Raw genomic sequence first — 8,712 nt, forward strand, 5'->3', positions numbered from 1 at the left:
CCTGGATTCGGAAACTCAATCCAAATTTGTCAAATTTGCAGATGGTACAAAACTCAGAGGAAGAGTGGAATTAAAGGAGGCAGCCTAGAAATTACAGAATCAGTAAAACAAAATGTATGAGATGGCTGAACAATGCAGATGAAATAGCAAAGAATAAAGCTGAAGGAGATGCCTTCGACTATGTCGACTCAATACTCAACATGCCCAACCAAAGCAGAGCAGCAATCATCAAAGCCAATAGGATTTTGAACAACAGTAGAATACAGGTCTGAGGAAGTAATGATCAAACTGTACAGGGCTTTGGTCAGATTGCATCTTGAGTAATGTGTGTCTGGTTCTAGTTGATGAGAAACCAGGGAGATATTCAAGCACTGGAAACAGTGCAGAGAAGAGCCAGGAGGCTGAACCCTTCGTGCCAGAGGGAAGATGAAGAAACTTGGGCTTCTCAGCCTGGAAATGAAGCCTCTGAGATGTCAAAATATGGAGGGATATAGGATAGTAAATAGTATGGAAAAGATTAATCCGGAATATTATTTTAAATTAAACAGTGGGAGTAGGACAAGAGGACACAGGTTCAAACAAGTAAAAGGTCACTTTAGAACTGATATCAAGAAGGTGAAAACCCTGGAATCATTTAATAAACAATTAGATGCAGCAGTGAGGTTGGCGGTAGGGGGTGGGTCAGTGTGGGTGAGGAAAGTGTAAGGTTGTTTTAAGATGGATGTACTAAAATGGGCCGTATGGCCTTCCTCATCTGTATATATCTTGTGACTACAAGCTGAGTGTTTAATGGAAGTGCAAAGTGTACAGACATATTATTGCTAAAGGCATATGTGGCAAAAAGATTATTGATATCCCATACTTTAGGAATAAAATATTCAACTTAATAGTATTTGATAGAAAAATAAGGTTTAATCCAATGGATTGAGAATTGGTTGACAGACAGGAAACAGAGAGTAGGAATAAATGGGTCTTTTTCCGGGTGGCAGGCAGTGACTAGTAGGGTACCGCAAGGATCAGTACTAGGACCCCAGCTATTCACAATATATATTAATGACTTGGGTGAGGGAACTAAATGTAACATTTCCAAGTTTGCAGATGACACAAAGCTGGGGGGAAATGTGAGCTGTGAGGAGGATGCAAAGAGGCTCCAATGTGATTTGGACAAGTTGGGTGTGTGGGCAAATGCATGGCAGATGCAGTATAACGTGGATAAATGTGAGGTTATCCACTTTGATTGTAGAAACAGAAAAGCAGATTATTATCTGAATGGTGATAGGGGGAATGGGGAAAGGGGGAGGTGCAACAAGACCTGGATGTCCTTGTACACCAGTCGCTGAAAGCAAGCATTCAGGTGCAGCAAGCAGTTAGGAAGGCAAATGGTATGTTGGCCTTCATTGCAAGACGATTTGAGTACAGGAGCAAGGATGTCTTACTGCAGTTATACAGGCCTTGGTGAGACCACATCTGGAGTATTGTGTGCAGTTTTGGTTTCCTTATCTGAGGAAGGATGCTGTTGCCATGGAGGGAGGGTAAAGAAGATTTACTAGGCGAATTCCTGGGATGGCAGGATTGACATATGAGGAGAGATTGGGTCGACCTGGTCTCTTTTCACTAGAGTTTAGAAGACTGAGAGGGGATCTCATAGAAACCTATAAAATTGGAACAGGACTAGCCAGGCTAGATGCAGGGAGGATGTTCCTGATGGCTGGGGAGTCCAGAACCACGGGTCATAGTCTCAAGATACTGGGTATGCCATTTAGAACTGAGATGAGGAGAAATTTCTTCACTCAGAGGGTGGTGAACCTGTGACATTCTCTACCACAGAAGACAGTAGAGGCCAAGTCATTAAATATATTCAAGAAGGAGATAGATATATTTCTTAATGCCAAAGGGATCAAGGGATATGGACAGAAAGCGGGAACAGGGTACTGAATTAGACCATCAGCCATGATCTTTTTGAATGGCAGAGCAGGCCCAAAGGGCCGAATGGCCTACTCCTGCTCCTATTTTCTATGTTTCTAAAACTGAAGTTTGCTGGTACTGACTTGTAATTGATAAATGGCAAATGATAAAATTTGATGAAAGGATAGAATGTGCTTTCAACATGAACTGCTAGGACTACCTGGAGGTGGAACACATTTCTCTGTTTTTAGAAGCCAGACAAGGTACAGTATGAAAAGCTAATTCAAAAACTGTGTCTGGATTGAGTTACTTTTCAGAGAATTGTAATCCTAGCACAACATGTTGGCACACTGTGCTAAGAGCACAAGAAAAGTCAGGGGTAAGAAAAGGCCATTCAGTCCATCTATGGTCATCCCTCAATAAATAAAATAAATAAATCTCCCATTACAGTATCTCGTGGTATTTTAAATACCCAAATATCATGCTTCTAATAAATTGCATGGTAACTGGTTTGTAACATTTCTCACTCGTTGAGTGACTATGCTTTCCTGATAGCAGACCTAACTCTCCGACACACTAATATCCAATTATATTCTCTGGTCCTACTTTTTTGGAATACTTTGAAGCCATAATCTGTGTTTATGTTATCTATACCATATAATAGGTTACATAGTTCAATGGAATGTTGTGAACTGCCTTTTTTTTAACACTGCATTTGGTAGACACTGTTTTTGGTGGGAGTGCAAAACTACGACTGAATATCGGGTTAAATAGGGATAGGAGCGTAACGGGGATGGGGGTATAATGGGGATGGTGTGGGATGTAAATGGGATGGGAGTATAACGGGGATGGGGGTGTAACTGGGATAGGGGTATAAAGGGGCTGGGGGGCATAACTGGGATGGGGGTATATGGGGACAAGGGGGTGTAACTGGGATGGGGGTATAATGGGGCCGGGAGGGTGTAACTGCGATGGGGGAATAATGGGGACGGGAGGGTGTAACTGGGATGGGGGTATAACGGGGACGGGGGGGGTGTAACTGGGATGGGAGTTTGACGGGGACGGGGGGGGGTGTAACTGGGATGGGGGTATCACGGGGTCAGGGGGGGTGTAATTGCGATGTGGTTATAATGGGGACAGGGGGTTGTAACTGGGATGGGGTGTAATCGGGACGGGTGTGTAACTGGGATAGGGGTATAATGGGGACGGAGGGGTGTTACTGGGTTGGGGTTATAATGGGGACGGGGGGTGTAACTGGGATGGGGGTATAATGGGGTAGGGGTTATAACTGGGATGGGGGTATAACGGGGCCAGGGAGGTGTAACTGGGATGGGGTTCGAATGAATCAGTGGGGAGTAACTGGGATGGGGGTATAATCGGGACGGGGGTGGTGTAACTGGAATGGGGGTGTAACGGGGATGGGGGTGTAACTGAGATGGGGCTATAACGGGGACAGTGGGGTGTAACTGCGATGGGGGTATAATGGGGATGGGGGGTTGTAACTGGGATGGGGGTAGAATGGGGACGGGGGGATGTAACTGGGATGGGGGTTTAATGGGGATGGGAGGGGTGTTACTGCGATGGGGGTATAATGGGGACGGGGGGGGGTGTAACTGGGATGGGGGTATAACGGGGACGGGGGAGTGAAACTGGGATGGGGGTATAAGGGGGACAGGGGCGGTAACTGGGATGGGGGTGTAATGAGGACATGGGGTGTAACTGGAATGGGGGTATAATGGGGACAGGGTGGTGTAACTGGGATGGGGGTATAATGGGGACAGGGAGGTGTAACTGGGATGGGGGTATAATGGGGACGGGGGGGTGTAACTGGGATGGGGGTATAATGAGGACGGGGAGGGGTGTAACTGCGATGGGGGTATAACGGGGACAGGGGCGGTAACTGGGATGGGGGTGTAATGAGGACATGGGGTGTAACTGGAATGGGGGTATAATGGGGACAGGGTGGTGTAACTGGGATGGGGGTATAATGGGGACAGGGAGGTGTAACTGGGATGGGGGTATAATGGGGACAGTGAGGTGTAACTGGGATGGGGATATAATGGGGACAGGGAGGTGTAACTGGGATGGGGATATAATGGGGACAGGGAGGTGTAACTGGGATGGGGTTATATTAGGGACGGGGGAGTAACTGGGATGGGGGTATAATGGGGACATGGAGCTGTAACTGGGATGGGGTTATATTAGGGACGGGGAGTAACTGGGATGGGGGTATAATGGGGACATGGAGCTGTAACTGGGATGGGGGTATAATGGGGACATGGAGCTGTAACTGGGATGGGGTTATATTAGGGACGGGGAGTAACTGGGATGGGGGTATAATGGGGACATGGAGCTGTAACTGGGATGGGGGTATAATGGGGACAGGGGGCGTGTAACTGAGATGGGGTTACAACGGGGACGAGGGGGGTTGTAACTGGGATGGGGGTATAACGGGGATGGCGGGGTGTAACTGAGATGGGGATATAAAGTGTACGGGGGTGGTGAAACTGGGTTGGGGTTATAACTGGGATGGCGGGGTGTAACTGAGATGGGGATATAAAGTGTACGGGGGTGGTGAAACTGGGTTGGGGTTATAACTGGGATGGATGAGTGTAACTGGGACAGGGTAGAATGCAGACGGGGGGGTGTAACTGGAATGGGGGTATAAGGAGGACGGGGGTTGTAACTGGAGTGGGGGTGTAACGGGGACAGGGTGGTTGTAACTGGGATGGGGGTATATTGGGACAGGGGGGTTGTAACTGGGGGTATAATGAGGACGGGGGGGGGGGTGGTGTAACTGGGATTGAGGTATAATGGGGACGGGTGGGTGTAACCCGGATGGGGGTATAACGGGAATGGGGATGAGAGGGAATGTTCCTGAGATGGGGATATAAATTGTACGGGGGGTGGTGAAACTGGGATGGGGTTATAACTGGGATGGGTGAGTGTAACTGGGACAGGGGAGAACGCGGACAAGGGGGTGTAACTGGTATGGGGGTGTAACGGGGACAGGGTGGTTGTAACTGGGATGGGGGTGTAATAGAGACGGGGAGTGTAACTGATATGGGCGTAGAATGGGGACAGGGGGTTGTAACTGGGATGGGGGAGTAACGGGAAAGGGGGGGGTAACTGGGATGGGGGTATAATGATGACGGGGGGTGTACCTGGGTTGGGGGAATATTGAGGACGGGGGTTGTAACTGGAATGGTGGTATAATGGGGACAGTGGGGAGTTACTGGGATGGGGGGTGTAACGGGGACAGGGGGGGGGATGTTCCTCGGATGGGTATATAAAGCGTACGGGGGTGGTGTAACTGGGATGGGGTTAGAACGGGGATGGGTGAGTGTAACTGGGACGGGGGAGAACGGGGACAGGGGGTGTAACTGGAATGGGGGTATAAGGAGGACGTGGGTTGTAACTGGAATGGTGGTATAATGGGGACAGGGGGGTTGTAACTGGGATGGGGGCATAATGGGGACAGGGGGTCGTAACTGTGGGTATAAGGGGGACGGGGGGTGTAACTGGGATGGGGGTGTAATAGGGACAGGGGGGTGTAACTGATATGGGCGTAGAATGGGGACGGGGGTTGTAACTGGGATGGGGGTATAATGGTGACGGGGCGGTTGTAACTGTGGGTATAAGGGGGAAGGGGGTGTAACTGGGATGGGGTTATAACGGGGATGTGTGAGTGTAACTGGGACGGGGGAGAACGGGGACAGGGGGGTGTAACTGGAATGGGGGTATAAGGAGGACGGGGGTTGTAACTGGAATGGTGGTATAATGGGGACAGGGGGGTTGTAACTGGGATGGGGGCATAATGGGGACAGGGGGTCGTAACTGTGGGTATAAGGGGGACGGGGGGTGTAACTGGGATGGGGGTGTAATAGGGACGGAGGGTGTAACTGATATGGGTGTAGAATGGGGACAGGGGGTTGTAACTGTGATGGGGGTGTGATGGGGACATGGGGTTAACTGGGATGGGGAGATAATGAGGATGGGTTGGGTATAACTGGGTTGGGGGTGTAATGGGGACGGGGTCTTGTAACTGAGGGTATAACGGGGACAGGGGGTGTAACTGGGATGGGGGTGTAATAGGGACGGGGAGTGTAACAGATATGGGCGTAGAATGGGGACAGGGGGTTGTAACTGGGATGGGGGTATAATGATGACGGGGGGTGTACCTGGGTTGGGGGAATATTGGGGACGGGGGGTGTAACTGGGATTGGGGTATAATGGGGACTGGGGGGTGTAACTGGAATGGGGGTATCACAGGATGGGGTTATAATGGGGACGTGTTGCAACTGGGATGAAGGTATAACGGGGACGGGTGGGTAACTGGGATGTGGTTATAACAGGGACAGGGGGTGTAAATGGGATGGGGGTATAATGGGGACATGGAGCTGTAACTGGGATGGGGATATAATGGGGACAGGGGAGTGTAACTGGGATGGGGTTATATTAGGGACAGGGGAGTAACTGGGATGAGGGTATAATGGGGACAGAGAGGTATTACTGGGATGGGGGTATAATGGGGACAGAGGGGTGTAATTGGGATGGGTGTACAATGGGGACGGGCGTTGTAACTGGGATGGGGATAGTTTGGGGACTGGCGTGAAACTGGGATTGGAGTATAATGGGGACATGGGGTGTAACTGGGATGGGAGTATAACGGGGTTGGGGGTGGGTATAACTGGCATGTTGGTATAATGTGGACATGGGGTGTAACTGGGATGAGGGTATAATGGGGATGAGGGCAGGTGTAACTGGCATGGGGTTGTAATTGGGATGGGTTGCGGGTGAAACTGGAATGGGGGTATAACGGGGACAGAAGGTGCTGTAACTGGGATGGGGGTATAATGGGGACAGTGGGGAGTTACTGGGATGGTGGGGTGTAACGGGGGTGTTCCTCGGATGGATATATAAAGTGTACGGGGGTGGTGTAACTGGGATGGGGTTATAATGGGGATGGGTGAGTGTAACTGGGATGCGGGAGAATGGGGACAGGGGGTGGAACTGGGATGGGGGAATCATGGGGACATGGGCTGTAACTGGGATGGGGGTATAACGGGGTTGGGGGTGGGTATAACTGGCATGTTGGTATAATGTGGACATGGGGTGTAACTGGGATGAGGGTATAATGGGGATGAGGGCAGGTGTAACTGGCATGGGGTTGTAATTGGGATGGGTTGCGGGTGAAACTGGAATGGGGGTATAACGGGGACAGAAGGTGCTGTAACTGGGATGGGGGTATAATGGGGACAGTGGGGAGTTACTGGGATGGTGGGGTGTAACGGGGGTGTTCCTCGGATGGATATATAAAGTGTACGGGGGTGGTGTAACTGGGATGGGGTTATAATGGGGATGGGTGAGTGTAACTGGGATGCGGGAGAATGGGGACAGGGGGTGGAACTGGGATGGGGGAATCATGGGGACATGGGCTGTAACTGGGATGGGGGTATAACGGGGACAGGTGGGTGTAAGTGGGATGGGGGTATAATGGGGACTTGGGGTGTAACTGGGATGGTGGGGTAATGGGGATGAGGGTGGGTGTAACTGGGATGGGGAAATAACGGGGACGAGGGGTTCGCTGGGATCAGGGTATAACAAGGACAGGGGTGTGTAAATTGGCTGGGGGTATAATGGGGATGGGGGTGTAACTGTGATGGGGGTATGATGGGAACATGGGGTTAACTGGGATGTGGGTATAATGGGGACAGGGGGTGCACCTGGGATGAGGGTATAATGGGGACAGGGGGGTGTAACTGGGATGGGGATATAATGGGGACAGCGAGGTGTAACTGGATTGGGGGTATCATGGCGATAGGGTGGTGCAACTGGGATGGGGTATAACAGGGACAGGGGGGTAAATTGGATACGGGTATAATGGGGACGGGGGGTGTAACTCGGATGAGGGTAGCATGGGGACGGGGGGTGTAACTGGGATTGGAGTAAATGGGGAAAGTGGGTGTAACTGGGATGGGGGTATAATGGGGACATGGGTTGTAACTGGGATGGGGGTATAATGGGGACGGGGGGGGGGGTGTAACTGGGATGGGCGCATAATTGGAACGGTGGTTTGTAACTGGAATGGGGTTGTAACTGGGATGGGGGTATAACGGGGACGGGGGTAACTGGGATGGGGGTATAATGGGGATGGGGTGTGTAACTAGGACGAGGGGTATAACGGGGACGGGTGAGGTATAACTGGGATGGGGATATAGTGGGGACGGGGGTGTAACTGGGATGGGGATATAGTGGGGACGGGGGTGTAACTGGGATGGGGGTATAACTGGGACGGGGGCCTGTAACTGGGATGGGGGTATAATGGCGACAGGGGGGTGTAACTGGAGTGGGGGTATACTGGGGATAGGGGTTCTAACTGGGATGGCGGTATAATGGGGACGGGGGAGTGTAACTGGGATGGAGTTTTAATGGGGACAGTGGGGAATAACTGGGATGGGGGTATCATGGGGACGGGGGAGGTGTAACTGGAATGGGGGTGTAACAGGGACGGGAGGTGTAACTAGGATGGGGGTATAACGGGAACAGTGGGGTGCAACTAGCATGGGCGGATAACGCGGACAGTGGAGTGTAACAGGGATGGGGGTATAATTGGGACAGGGCTATAAAGGGGACGGGGGGGGGTGTAACTGGGATGGCGGTATAATGGGGACAGGGGGTGTAACTGGAATGGGGGTATAATGGGGACAGGGGGTGTAACTGGAATGGGGGTATAATGGGGACATGGGGTGTAATTGGGATGGGGGTATAACGGGGACAGGGGTAACTGGGATGGAGGTATAAGGG

This window comes from Heterodontus francisci, chromosome X (assembly GCF_036365525.1).
Source record: "Heterodontus francisci isolate sHetFra1 chromosome X, sHetFra1.hap1, whole genome shotgun sequence".
Taxonomy (NCBI): domain Eukaryota; kingdom Metazoa; phylum Chordata; class Chondrichthyes; order Heterodontiformes; family Heterodontidae; genus Heterodontus; species Heterodontus francisci.